Genomic DNA, 15,591 nt, shown 5'->3' with positions numbered 1-15,591 from the left:
CTAATTAATTCGCTAAGCACGGGGAGGTCTCCGTGTTGTTAATGGCCTCCATGGCCAGTGCCGCCCAGCTGTCGCCCCATGATTGGTCCTAGCAAACAAAACCTAAATTATTTTTCTCCCCGAATTGGCCCTCTTCTCTCCTGTATATAATTTTGACCTGGCAATGTTGCCTGGAGGGACAAGGCAGGGAATTTTCATGGGCAAAGACGAAGACGAAGAGAGGAGAAGAGACCAGAGAGAGCGCGTTGCACGATAATGAACCATACATACGTACACACATTATAGCAGTGCCATTAAACTACGAGGAAGTTGTTCAGAGGAATTAATTGGGGAGACCATTGTGGCATTTCTTCCTTTCGAGTGACGTGTGGCCTGAGGCAAATCATGTGACCTCAAGCTTCCATATGGAACGGGCACTGCAACAAGTGTCGCCGAAACAAGATGAAAAAATGATTAAACGAAAAAAATGTACTTGGTGGTCACTCATCAGTTGCACAGATTTTAGGGCGAGAACGGACAGATGGTTGGCCGTAAGTACGGGAGTACTAGCAGAGGAATATCCACGCGGACGATCCCGAGATCACGAGGAATCGAGGGTATGGGCGGCAAAAATCTGAATGGTTGGATCAGAGATTCAGAGGGTGATAAAAAGGGGTTCATGTGGCTGTGTAGGCGCAACAAACTTGGGCCTCTTCCTTCGGTCGCAGGACAGATTTTGTCCTCCCACAACTTTTCTTCTGCTTGACACAGTTCGCTCATCCCTCTTATCTTTTCTTTGACACGACTTTCGGTTGAAACATTTTTGTCAAATTTCGCATCGCGAGGTTTGTCAAATTTCGTAAAAAAACGTTACCGCCTTGAGCATGATAACGCGACATTATCCTGCCTTTTTCTCCTGGATGGATAGGAAGCTTGACCTGGCAAAATAGAAACTGAAAATAACTTGGTGTCAGCAGCCGGGACTGGGGGGGGGAAGGTAAAGAAGAAGTTGGGTACAGAGTGCCAGTGGCGCAAATCATTTGACAGGCCAATTATTGGAAGCAAATCATTTGATAATACTCGTGCCCGGGCCACGTGGCGCCGGGAACTCGCCCCCAAATTTTTCTTTCCCCCCAGGTTGCGCACGCCGACGCGTCAACACCCCCATCATACACTTCCCCATCTCGTAAGCCCAAGAAAATCATGCGTGAGTCGCCGTTGCGCTGCGCTGCGACGAGACGAGTAGAGTTCAATGTGGGCGTCGCACTAACGCGCGCGGGATGCGGTCGCCGGGCTCGCCTTTGTGGGGTTTTTGCGGGGGCGGCACGAGTGGCTGTCTCGGCGGAAAAAGGTAGGGACGACCTTGCGTTGCGCTGCGCGGGGAGGGGAGAGGAGTCAGAGGACGAGGGTTGAGTTGACATCGCGCGAGCACAGTACGAGTACGACGCCGCGTTGGGTGGTGGCTGCGCCTGCGCGCGCCCGCCCGCGTCGTGGGCTTCTGTGGCTGGCCCCGCCCGCCCGCACCACCACCTCCCACCACCACCCACCACCACCCGTTCGTTCGATCGCTCACAGCCGCGCGCGCGCACGCACGGCGCGGCGTACGGGGCCGAACGTCCGATTCGCCGGGGTGGGCACGTGAGCTCTCTCGATCGATCTCGTCGCCCGCGCGCGCCCAAGGCTTCGTGACGACCGGAAAATATCTCCCGTGGGTGACTGCGCCGCCCGCACACACGGGCTAATCGGTCAGAGTGTCAGGCAGACGAAGGTGGCCCGCTTTCCAGTACGTGCTACCTACGGCAGCGACCGTGTTGGTTCTTTCAGCTCTCGGGCCGGCTCGTGGTTTTGGTTTCGCGTCGTCACAAATTTGATTTTTTGTTACTCGACTCGGTTAGCTCGTGTCCACATTTTGCCGTGTGAGATAAGAAAATTTTGCCTCAAACGACACTGATAACATATATATACGGTTTGGGGGCAGTGGAGTTGTAAAACGGGTCAATCTCGGCACAGGGAATCAGGGATCCCAATTAACGCGAATACAAATCCATGGGGTGCCTAATATAAACACCACCACGGCATCCTGATCCCCCAACCTCAGGAGCAAAGACGGAATTAAACATCGTGCCTGCGTGTCATGCATGGAACGTACCCTAATAAAAGCGTGTCCAAGTGAGATCAACCCACCGGAACGGGCAATCAGCTGCAACAAAAGCACAAATATCTTTGGCCCCTAGTACAGACCCGTACCACGAACGCACACTCTGCGTGCGATTTAAGCACAACCGGCAGCCAATAATTCTCCTCCTCCTCACCCCCTGCTGCTGCTGCTACAGCTTGCTGCTGTGCAGCTGCCAGTGAGCTGCGATGCACCATCGCCAGGCAGGCATCCGTTGCCGTATTCTGCTAGCAAATGCAGGGACCAAAACCACGTAAAGCCAATAATGTAATGCTACTACCTCCCGTTCTCCAAGTACGTAGGTACGTCGTCCCTTTGCATTGCTCCCAGATGCTGGCAAGAATTGCGAGCGAGCTGCCATTGTCAGGGAGGGCAGAAACACGTCGTAATCCGTCGAAAAATACTATAGTGTTTTTTCCTTAACGAAAATATCGTTGTTGTTTTGGTTGGGCTGAAGTGAACGCAGCCACTTGAACTTCGGAAGCTTGGATTGTTCTTTGGGGCGAAATTATTGGAAACTGGAGATAAGATCGACTTGGGAGTGCTATGCAATGGTGTTTGATTATCACTGACCCAGAAGGGAAGCATCCGGGGGGAGAGGCTCAATAATTCAGAGACAGCACATCAAGCTATGCCGTGCAACCAATGCTCTAGTACTTGTGACTAATCATTGGCAGCCATTTGTGTGTCTTAATTAATCGGTGGCCAACGTTTTTTTAAGTTGCATGCATCACATAAACCTCCAGATTAACCTAATTAATCGGCAGCTTGAATTGTGTCAAACTGTCAGGATATCGATCCCTCGCCAAAGCCCGGCACTGCTGTCCATTTTTGCTGCTTGTCAGGACTCGGGAAACAGAATTTACGAGCATTTGGTGATTGGTTCAGAAAGGAAATGCTTGAACACTGAATGGGTCTTGCTAATAAACTGTAAGCTAAAATGACGTACTCCCACAGCATAGTAAAAGTTTTGTTATTACACGGAAAATTATACACTACTAGATCCAAACTGAGAAGGAAACTTGTCATCCACGATCCAAACTGTTGCATGGCAATAGTAAACATTTTCATATTACACGGAACACATACCACACTCCCTAATATACGTTCAAATAAACGAAAGCCAACTATAAATGTTGGGTAATTTTATCATCCTTAAGATAGTACTCAGAAATACTAACATATTTTCTAGTGTAAAATTTGGTACTAAGTATCTTAAAGTACTAAAAATTTTTGTGTAAAAATTATGTATCTCAAGGTACTTTCTAAAGAACGGTAAAATTTCTCGTAAATGTTCGGTCTTACTAAATTTCTAGTTAAAAATGCATTTGCGTGCATGTGATATCTTAAAAAAAATTATATATTTAAACCTTGATGGGGGTAGATCGTGTATATCTACGACTATGGCACCATGCCACTTGTGCTTCCCTGCATAGCAATAGTAACTTGATAGAGCGAAAGCTAGTTACTGAGGTTAGCGATAAGCTAAAATTTCCTGCAGCCAATCTAGCTCATCCAACCGGATTGCTCTGTAGCCAAACTTTTTCACGTGTCGTCTCCATGAATAGCATTTTTTTTCAAAATTTGAGAAAAACACATTCCTCCAACATGTTAATTAGATGAGTCATTTACAGTCATTGAGAGGTATCGGAAGATATCATATATTTTAAGCATCTCTTAGATCTCTCAAAAACTGTAAAATTTGTCTAATTAGATATATAGTACTCCCCCATTCTAAAATATAAGGCACAACCACCCTTAATCCAAAGACCAAGAAATATTTATTATCATATTGTAGTTTGGATTATCCTAATAAATATAATGCATGCATCCAATAGGATTAGATAACATGAGAGTGGATGATTTAAAAAGTTATAATTTAATGGAGAATATGTCACAGTTAATTCCATGCTTGCATGCATGTCTTATATTATGGAACATTTAATAAAAGTGGTTGTGACTTATATTATGGAATGAAGGGAGTATGACACAAGCGAGAGGATGGTTATTTGCTGGGAAGGAAAATGACCATCCAGACCCAAACGGTTGCAAGGGAAACATTTACTTTAGTACAACAAAGGATAAAAAGCAGATTCTCAAAATCAATTGCTTCACCAACATATCTTTCCAGAAAGAAAAGAAGGAACGAAATGAAGCATGCATGTCAAACATGCCTAAAACCACGTGTGCTAATTGCTGGTCTTCTTCAGTTCCTTGCCCATCCTTCTTCATTGAGCATGCATTCCTGCATTCACATGGTTTGCATCCTTACACATCGCCTTGAGAAAATCACTCCTACCTAGCAGGAAAGGGCCTTATGAAGAAGTATAAAGTATGGAGTATGAACACACCAAGTTCCTCACAAAATCTTCTGATTGCTGCCTCCAGCTAATAACAACGAATAACTAATGCTGAACACCGAGTGTCAAACCAAAATAGCAGTGGTTAGGAGGCGACTGGAAGTATATTTAATTAAACGTTGATCATGCCGCCGAGTAGTAAACCCACGGTTGGGGCCGGTGTCACGGTGCCTGTATGGTAGACGCTTCTGCTAACACGCAGCAATAATTTGACGACGACCTTGCTGGTCAGGGCACTCTACAATATTGCAAGAAGAAGCCGTCAATGCGACGCGCCACAGCCTTTGTTTATGTCCATGATGGCATCCCTTGCTGTTGTTTATAGGTGTAGTCAATATAAAAGATTGGAAGATCCGCTTGGTGTGTTTGAGAGTGTTAACTACTGAAGCCCGTCAGAGAAACTACTCACCTTTGTTGTTCACACTGCCGCAGTAATTCCCTTCCTTATCAGTACAGTTCTATAATTTTTGCCGATTGTCAGCCTCATAGCTAGTGTCATCCAGCAACTGACACAATTTTTAAGTTTTGCTGATTGTTGGTCTCATTGCCACTGTCATCCAACAACTGACACAATTTTGTAGTGTCCATTGGCTAATGTTCAATTTGGATTTCATATATGCTATTGCTTCATAGCATATACTATTCAGATTTGGAGTATTTATTAGTAGCTCCGTGCGAGGACCTGCCAAACGAGTCAAATTGACTAGCTGAGTTTCAGAGATTCAGGACATCTGAATCGAATCAAATTGGAAGTTAGTTGTAGTTACTGATTAACCATCCCGTCCTCTAAGCCTTAAAACGTCAGAAACGACAATGCATGCACTAGTCACGCGTCAGAGGCACAGGATTCTGAGAGTTGCTCGTTGAAAGAGCACTGTTTGCTTTGCTAAATGCAAACAGCTCTGATTGCTACACGAGCAAGAGCTGGCCGGAATGCAGCCAGAAGCCATCTTCAGACTGTGAAGGGTGCAGTGAACGGGCCCGCACAGGCTCGGGCAAAACCCTCCACATGCTGAGCTGAAAGTGGCAGCGATGTAGCGTGAATTGCCTCTCACGGCGACTGATGAGATGGCGATATATATGGACACTGTGTGCTGCGTAGTCTTAGCATGAAATTGCCTCGCATGTCTGCTTCTCAATTTCTTTGCGGGGTTAAGCCCTGACTTTTCTTTCCCTGTTGTTAGCTTCAGATTAGCCGATTAGCCAATGATATCTTTCGCCTGTTGATTGGTCCTGAGAAGACCAAACTGCAGCGCCACGAATCTCTTAGCCTGATGAGTGCCAATCGTCCTTCAACTTTGGCTATCGAGAAAGAGAGAAGACGCCAAGTGAGTATAATAACTCTTATAATTCAGGAACATGCCTAGGAGTACCTTACAAAAAGGAAAAAAAAGTACGAATTACCCCCCATCCTGATCTATCGCGATCGTCTGAATTACCCCCCTGAACCACAAAACCGGGTATTCTTCACCCCCAACTATCCAAACCGGACAAATTACCCCCCTCGACCCAATCCGCGGTGGTTTTGGTCTACGTGGCGTACGCGTGGCAGTCCAGTCAGCACTCTAGTCATTAAAAAAATGTGGGACCCACCTGTCATCCTCCTCATCCTCTCTCTTTTCTCTCTCTCTCTCTCTCTCTCTCAAACGGGTCGGGGCGGCGGCAGGGGAGGACACGGCGGCGGCGGCTGCGGCAGGGGCTGTGGCGGGGGATGAGGACATGGATGACGACGAGGATGATGTGCACGGAGGCGGCGGCGGGGGATGAGGACGAGGATGGCGACGGAGGAGTGGAGATGACGTTCGAGCACTGGCTATGGCGGCCATGGTGGAGAGGCGGAGCGTGGTGAGGACGCGGCGGTGGCGGCGGGCGGCGCCGAGGAGGTGGCGGCAGCGGGGGCGGGGGATGAGGAGGTGGCGGCGGCCGCTCGGCGTGGCTTCCCCCCCCTCTCTCTCTCTCTCTGTGGCGCCGCCGCGCTCGCCTCGCCTCTTCCGCCGCCGCTCGCCACCTAGCCGCCGCTCGCGCCCGCCCCCTGCGCCGCCCTTCCTCGCTGCCGCCTCGCCTCCTTCGCCGCCGCGCTCGCCTCGCCACCGCCGCCGCCGCCGCCAGATGCAAACGGCGACGCGCTGGCGCACGGGGATGGCGGCGCGGGGCATGGGTGTCCTCCTTGGCCACGACGGCGACGCCGACGTGGAGGCCGTCTTGGCGAAGCTCCCCTCCATCGTTGCGGCCAACGCGGCGAAGCTCCCCTCCTTCCTCGCCGCCGCCTCGCCTCATCCACCGCCACCGCCGCTCCGTGTCACCCCCTGCGCCGTCCTTCCTCACTGCCGCTTCGCCTCCTCCGCCTCCGTGCTCGCCTCGCCGCAGCTGCCACCAGATGCAGATGGCGACGCGCTGGCGCACGGGGATGGCGGCCAGCACGGCGAAGCTCCCCTCCATCGTGGCGGCCGACGCGGCGAAGCTCCCCTCCTTCCTCGCTGCCGCCTTGCCTCATCCCCCGCCGCCGCCGCCGCCGCTCCGTGTCGCCCCTTGCGCCGCCCTTCCTCGCTGCTGCCTCGCCTTCTCTGTCGCCTGCCACCGTGCGTGTTCAGAGAGAGAGAGGAGAGAGAGGAAGAGTGAGAGAGAGAGAGGGGAATAGTGTTATAGGGTATGACAGGTGGGTCCCACATTTTTTTAATAACTAAAATGCCGACTGGACTGCCACGCGTACGCCACGTAGACCAAAACCACCGCGGATTGGATCGAGGGGGTAATTCATCCGGTTTGCAAAGTTGGGGGTAAAGAATGTCCGGTTTTGTGGTTCAGGGGTGTATTTCGGACGACCACGATAGTTCGGGAGGGGGGTAATTCGTACTTTTTCCTTACAAAAATTAGAGAGGAAGTTTTCATGCGTCCTTTTGCGTTTGTCCTTCCAGTTTACTCGGGGATCGATCGATCAATTGGCTCATGTGCATTCGGTAGAGGCAATTCCTGGACTGTTGACGTCGGTGATAGAACAGGACAATGCCGACCTTGTGAGCTGAAAGCCTGAAACCCTGACTTTTGGTGATCTGGTCCTAGCCCAGTGGCTGCTTTCATTTTCCACAGTGATTAGTCACTACAGCCTGCACCGGTTGATGATATTTTTCCTGTCGATATCTGAAAAATACAGGCCAAAAGACTTGCGCAATATCTCTGATAAAAGCTAGTAACTGGTCAATAGCTTATATACTAAATGATATTGTAATGCGCAGATTACACGTGAGGAATTTTTTTTATGGGGGTGACGCTGGTCCCAGATCTTGGGCTCTTGGCAGCGTGCAACACGGATTGGAGCGCTGATCTTGCAGCTCACGCGTTCCCTCGTGACGAATGGACAACTGCAAATAATTTGCAAATCGCTAGTGAAGGATCTTATGTGATGAGTGATGAACTGATGATGGCATCTCTTCTCGTGTGTAACTAGTGGTTTAGGTTTTGTTTGGTTTATAGTCAAACTCAACCGTACCAAATAATTCACAATGCCAAAAGAAAAATAGCACCTATTTGGTTTGTAACCAAAAGTTTTGGTGCTATCAAAATGGTAATTTTACCAATCCTTATAAAGATATCGAGAAGTAACATATTTTCTAATATAGAATTTGATATCTCCATATATTAAGGAGTAAATTCCTTGTGTACCCCTGAAAACTCATTCAATCCCTTTCATACCCCTAAAATTTACCCGATCCCTTCTATACCCCTGAAATTTCAATTTGATCCCTTCCATGCCCCTACCGTTACATTTTCCATCATTTCACTGTTACGTTTGGTTGCAAATATCCTTTTTGCCCTTGATGCTTTAGGTTTAAATATAAGCTTCAAAAATAATTGAAAATTTTGTTTGAGTGCACATCGTGTGCATTTTATAAAACTAATGAGACTAAATAATTAGTGCAGAAAATTTTGACATAAATTTTGAAAATAAAATAAATGTAAAAAATTAAAATTTTTATTTGAAATTTTAATAGGACAATGGATTTTTTTATGGAGCATTCATAAAAAAAATGTTGTGAACATTGGTATACCTATCTTTATATGAATGCTCCTCATTTTTATGACCTTTTTTTTAAAAAATAAATACGTATTTTTTTATTTCATTATCTAAAAATATTTTTTTGGGATAAATAATGCATCGCACAACAAACTCATAACTATAATAGTCTCATGCGAGAAGCTTTTATATTTTTAATAATGTAATTCGTGAATTTCTTTGTTCATCCAAGGGTAAAATGGTCATTTTTATAGAAAATACACGGTCAACTAACGGTCAACTGACGGGAGGGGTATGCAAGGGATCAAAATCAAATTTTGGGGGTATATAAGGAAGTAAGCAAAATTCAGGGGTATAGAAGGGATTAGGAAATATTTCAGGGGTATATAAGGAATTTTCTCTATATTAAGTACATCGAGACATAAAACAATTTTACTGTAAAATTTAGGTACCGTGAGATACTTTCTTTAGTACTGTAAAACAAGTATGGTGGCCCACGCAGATTGCGCGGCTAGCATCATTAAATTTTCTATCATATAATAGTATATATGTTTTCTCAATGTATTATTCAAATATATTAAAATGACAACATAATTTTAAATTTCGTTCTACCTTTACGAAACTACTAATATATAATATTCATATTGTATTTTATATACGTGTTAGTTATTAATTATTTTTAATATCAAATTTTAGTTATTTGTAAATTATATTCCTATATGTACTCTAGACTCGTGTTTCAATATTCTTTTTTTTAATTTCGAATTTTCGTTAAATTGTACTCCCTCCAAATTTTTTTTGTTTGACGTTGGTTAACTCAAAATTGAGCTAACCAATGTCATACATTTGTGCAATGAGGTAGCATTTCTATATAGACTCTAGGCTCTTCTTCCAATATTATTTATTTTTAATTGTATTTCTATATGGACTCTAAACTCATTTTTCAATATTCTTTAATTTTTAATTTCGAATTTCAGTTACTTCTAAATTGTATTCTTATATTGATTTTAGACTCTTCTTCCCATGTTTTTTTTAATTTCGAATTTTATTTATTTGTGAATTGTATTTTTGTACGAACTCTAAACTCTACTTTTAATTTTATTATGTTTATTCCAAATTTTAATTAGTTTTAAATTCTTATATGGACTCTATACTCTACTTCTAACCTTCCTTATTTTTAATTCCGAATTTCTATTATTTCTTAATTGTATTTCTATATGGACTCTATACTCTACTTCTAATATTCCTTATTTTTAATTCTAAATTTCTATTGTTTCTTAATTGTATTTCTATATGGACTCTAGTCTCCTCTTCCAATATTCCTTATTTTTTAATTCCGAATTTCAACTATTTCTAAATTGTATTTTTATATGGACTTTGTTTTTCTTTTTCTCTGATTAATATGAGAATCTCTAAGCTGTGAGAGCGAATGTGGAGGCTACTTTTTCTATTCTTTTAATAAGTTAATAGATTTCTCATATCAAAATATTTGGTATCCGCTTATAGCTATAAAATATGAATTTAACCAATATTGCCAGAAAAATTGGCAACAAACCAAATGACAAATCTCCAAAAAAGAAATGACAAGGCTACCAAACACATTCTAAACACAATTAGAGAAAAGATAATTTTTACGATCCATCATGTGAGGTGTTACCAAATCATGTATGTTAATTTAACCAGATCTAACGGTTGATGATCCTCAGTACCGTGAGGTACTAGAGTTCCTATGCCATGGTGCCTCCTCTCCGCCTGTGTGCATTGAGCAAGTAGAAGGGCAAAACTAAATTTTTGCATTGCATAACCGTTTGCGCTAAGTTGCTCCTCCAGCCCTCCCCATCCCCGTCCCCCGAAGGCGCCTCTGCATCCATCCTCCATGGCAACGCGGCGGTCCATTCCTCCCAAGCTCACCGACTAAAGCCAAGCTAGGTTGTGACCTCGGCCTCCCTCTCTGCCACTTGCTACTGCCTCCCCTACCCCTCCACCCTTTCTGTTCCCATCCCATATTGAAGATCGCAAGTTCGACTCCCCCCATCCTAGTCTTTTCTCTTTTCTTTTCTCCTCTCATGCCATCACGCGATGGAGGCCTGCCTGATTTGTGCAAGCAATGGAGGAACATCAGCTCTGGTCCATCGAATTAAAAAAAAATAGAGATCCGGTCCATCGTCCATGTCGTTGGAGATTGATCTAGGTGGATTGGCGTTTCTTTTCCCCACGCACGAGAAGACAGGGAGCTGATGTTGTGGTCCATTTTTTTTTCACGTGGTGGTTGAGGTGGATTTGAGCTCACCGGTGAACTCCGCCACCCGCACGATCCTTTCCCTCCATGCTCGCCAGTGACCTCCGTTTGCTGTGCGGTCCTTCCCTAAGCTCGCCGGCGATGCATCTCTGCTTCCTATTGTTTCGAGTTGCTCCCAATCGAAACATATAGATTGAATAGTTGGATTTTACTTGGTACCTCGTAGTACCAATACCAGGTGGTATCACACGAAGGACCATAAAATCCTCTAGAGAAAAACATAAAACTTTACATAAAAATATTAGCACCTTTTTTTTTTCTTTGAAAGGTAACAAGGGCACCTGAGAAAGTGTATTCATGTCTCAGTTCTGAAGATTACAAGGATTACGACGATCTGGACAGAAAGCTAAAAGGGTCATCTGATCTAGTAACAAATTGCAAAGTCTCAGAAGTACAAGCCGGCAAAGTATACAAAAAAGCAATTTTCACAACCCCACACCTTAGATAAATTTGCAACTGAACGAGAGATCCATGAGTCCAAACTACAGATCTATTTTCGTCCCATAAAAAAAACAACATAGTACAATGAATCTGGACATTAGCAAACTTCACATCTCGTTTTTATGGGACGGAGGGAATACTCCTACGCCAACACATGATTAATTTCATATGTATCTATACACCAAAAAACACATGATTAATTTCATATGTATCTATACACCAAAAGCAAGCCGGGACGTCAAATTGCACAAAGATTCGTGATGATCAATCCAAAACTGTGTCTGTCAAAATCGTTTTAGGTCACGTCTGTCTTGATAAGGCAGAAACAGTTAGTTGTCTATGATACCTGTCAGGTCGATTTATATATTATAAAATATCGCCATTATTGCTAATAGGGTCATCAAAGAATCACAAAATGTGCCCTCGAAAAAAAAAATCACAAAATGTGGACCTGGATTCCCTAGCTACACCAGGCACATCATATCAAATCACAATGGACGACTAAATAAAAAGACCTGTTAATCAAGCGTGGCATCACCGATGTATATAACAAAAGTTATATAACAAAAGTGATCAATATAGATAGAACATGCACATAAATAAAATTTAACTATAGGAATTCTCACAATGTACATGGAAACAAAATAGCATTAAGAGAAGAGAGAAATAAAGATAGATAATGTTATTTATTTCATATGGATAGTCCATATGCATATGGATACTTTTTGTTATTTTCTTTATATGAACTAGTTGCACAATGTCAGCAGGTGGCTGATGAAATAATTTATTACCTATGGACTACTTCTGTACTACATTTGGGCAATAACAATATATAGCAAAACTAGTCCATATAGATGGGACCCACATATGTGGACTTCAACTATGGTAACATTCACAATGTATATAGATAACAGGTAATATTAGGATGAGAGAGAAAGTAGAGACAAATAACGTATTTTATTCCATATGGACAGTCCGTATACTTAGGGCAACAACAATGTATATAGTAAAAGTAACCCATATAGATGAAATCCACATATATGAGCTTTAACTATTGTAGCATTCACAATGTATATAGATACTAGCAAATAGCATTAGGAGGAGAGAGAAAGTAGAGAAAAATAACATATTTTACTCTCTATGGGCAACCCATATGCTTATGGGTAGCTTTTGTTATTTATTTGCTATGGACTAGTTCTACAATGTTGCTAGGTGACTGAATGAAATATTATATTGCTTATGAACTACTTTTGTACTACATGTAAATCTCTTTATAGATGACTTTTACTATTTCCTTGCTATAAGCTAGGTATACAATGTTCTTAGTTGGTTGAATAAAAAAATATTGTTTATGGACTAATTTTACAATACACTGTGGATGCCCACCGATCTATCATACGCGAATATCATGGCCCTGTGTGAAACAGTGTTGAGTACCGAACCACTCGGATATTCTTCTGTGGATATAACTTGTGGATAATATTGCTAAATGCAGCCTGTGCAGCTGTGCTGTATGTACATGCCTGTGCGATAATGATGGCATGATGCATTGTTTATTTGCAGAAGTAGGGACATGTCGACATGAGAAGAAGAGTGTGCATTAGTCCCATGTGTCCGTGTTTCTAATCGGAGTAAATTATAGTAACGGTACATAAATTTATTAAACGGGTGCAATATAGTATATGAACTTGTAAAATGTTCGTTTTGATGCATGAATTTATTTAGTGCGTGCGAATAAGATTAAAATCGCATGGCAAGGTTAATATTGTTGATTTAAACATACATAGATCTAAAAGGATAAACATATAATAAAATATAATGATTACATAAAAAATAAAAAAAAGAGCAATGATGTAAGGGATAAAGGCTGTCCCGTGTGTCCGTGTTTCTAAAACAGTGCAAAAAAAAACAAGCATGGTTACCTTCTTTTCCCGGCTTCCTCATCTACTCTACTCCACTCCGCCAGCAGGTCGGCTTGCACCCGCGCGCCGCCGCCGCCGCCGCCGCCGCTGCGTGGAGCCTCCGGCGCAGGCGGCTCTCTTCACTCGCGGGCTCGCGCCGACGTGGCCGTAGTGTCTCGCTGGCAACGCTAGATCGATTGAGTAGGGCACCCACAATAATAAAGTAAGGTACTCTCTATAAAACCATCTCAATAGTATGTCTATATGGGTATCTATAGCTCTCTAATCCATTGTTTCGTTTTTCTCTATAGACTATCTCCAGGTTAGTAGATAGCTTTGCTCTTTCTCTTCATTTAATCTATTCTATGTAGGAAAACATGCTGACATGGATCACTTGTAGATAGGCTATAGATAACCATTGCGGGTGCCCGTATTAGCCCAACAAACCCCTCGGCGTCGGCGCCCGCGGGGCTGAGGCTGCGGCGAGACGGTGATTATTAAGGAATAAGTCCACTTTAGGTCTCTCTATTTGTCGATCAGTCTGATTTTCGTCCCTTGACCGTAAAACCGGATACGACCCATCCCTCAACTTACCAAAACCAGACAAACAAGGTCCCTCGGCAATATGGAGGGCGGTTTTGACCGACGTGGCGCCTACGTGGCTCCTTTGACTAGGTCTCCATCCCAAGTGGCATTGACGTGGCGATGATGTGGCAACTTGATCTAAAAAAATTAAATCCCATGGGACCCATAGGTCAGTTTCACACACAAAGTAATAAAAATGGTGGGGCCCACGTGGGCCCCACATGTCACTCTCACCCCTACCTCTTCTTCTTCCCCTCTCCCCCATCTCCCCCATCTCCCCTCTACGGCCACGGTCACGCCGCCGCCTGGGACGACGACCTCAAGAAGACTTCGCCCGGGCATCCGCCCACGTCGCTGCCCCAGTCCGTCCCGTCGGATTTCACGCCGCCGTCCGCTCGCCCGCCCCCCGCTTCGCCCCGCCCCGACGGCTTCGCGCTGCTGCGTGCCGGAAGACGACGACGACGAGGCTGGCGCCCTCCGCTTGGCTCCGCCGCCCGCCGAGTCGCAGCCGCATGCGGACGGGAGCTCGACGCCGCCCGCCGCGGAGGAGGAGGAGACCACGGCGCTCAAGACTCTGCAAGTTCCATCTAGCTTTGCAAGGCCCATCAACCGCAGCATCATCGTTTCTTCTTCTTCGTCGTTGTCGTCTCAGAATTCTCTGCGGCCAAAGCCTGGTATTGGCAGGGCTCGCCGCAAGTGTCGCCGGAGAGAGGCGGCGCCGGAGCACGGTGGAATCTTACTATAAATGCCTGTATGGTGATGTTGGATGCTCATTCAGATTACCTGCTCCAATAATAGTCAAGACTCAAGAGTCGACTTAATTTCTAAGTTCCAATAATATTTAGTGTTTATATATATTGGACTCGCAAGCAAGAACTACTACACCAGGTTAGGTGAATGGTCCAGCTTGCCCAAAAGTTGCAGATGAAATATTCAGACCTGTGGATCGGACAAAGTGTTCTCGTTTGAATCATTGATCATAGCTGGAGAAAAAACCTAGGAGCTGGGGATAACTAATATGATATATATGGAAGACGTGATCATCTCAACTAACATTCTATGGCGTTGCTGGTTGTAGTTGCTAGTACACGTTTGATGGGAAACATGCAGGGGCGGCAGCAACCTGCACGGCTGCGTGGACGAGGGCGCCGCGGCAGGAGCAGGCGGCGGAGATCCCCATCGTGCTGTTCCTGTCGATGGTCTTTCCCGGCGCGACGGTGCAGCTCCAGGCGTTCGAGTTCAGGTACCGGATCATGGTGCACACGTTGCTCCAGTGCTCCAGGAGGAGGTCACCAGGTTCGGCGTCGTGTACTCCGGCGGGGGAGTGGGGGGCGGTGTGGCGGCCGACGAGGTGGGGTGCGTCGGCGGCGACCGGTTTCGCATCGTCGGCGCTGTCAAGACGAAGCCGTACGTGGTCGCGAGGATCCGTCGCGCCGCCATCCGCCCACCGCCGCCCCCCACTCCGCGCCCGCTCTACCACCCACGCGAAGCTTCTTCGTCGGCGGCAATGGCTGATAGGGGAAGATAGGGAGAGGAGAAAGAAATTGCTACAGCCTACCGACTGACATATGGGGTCCCATGTGGGCCCCACCACATTTATTTTGTTGTGCAGTTGACCTGTGGGCCCACGTGGGCCCCGCCATTTCTAAATTATTTTTTTTTTTGGTGTAGTTGACATGTGGCCCGCGGTTTTTATTATTTTTCCAAGATATAATTGCCACATAAGTGCCACGTCATTGCCACGTAGAACAGAGACCTAGCCAAACCAGCCACGTAGGCGTCACGTCAGCAAAAACCGCTGTCCAAACCGCCTTAGGACCTTATGTGCACTGGTTTTG

General features: G+C 45.2%; 1 pseudogene; it reads left to right on the top strand.

The window, feature by feature from the left end:
* The first annotated feature begins 6,654 nt into the window (after nt 1-6,654).
* LOC127765137 (uncharacterized) lies at nt 6,655-15,591 on the top strand (annotated as a pseudogene).

The sequence above is a fragment of the Oryza glaberrima genome, chromosome 3 (assembly GCF_000147395.1).
Source record: "Oryza glaberrima chromosome 3, OglaRS2, whole genome shotgun sequence".
NCBI lineage: Eukaryota > Viridiplantae > Streptophyta > Magnoliopsida > Poales > Poaceae > Oryza > Oryza glaberrima.
This window is presented reverse-complemented; position numbering and strand designations above follow the sequence as displayed.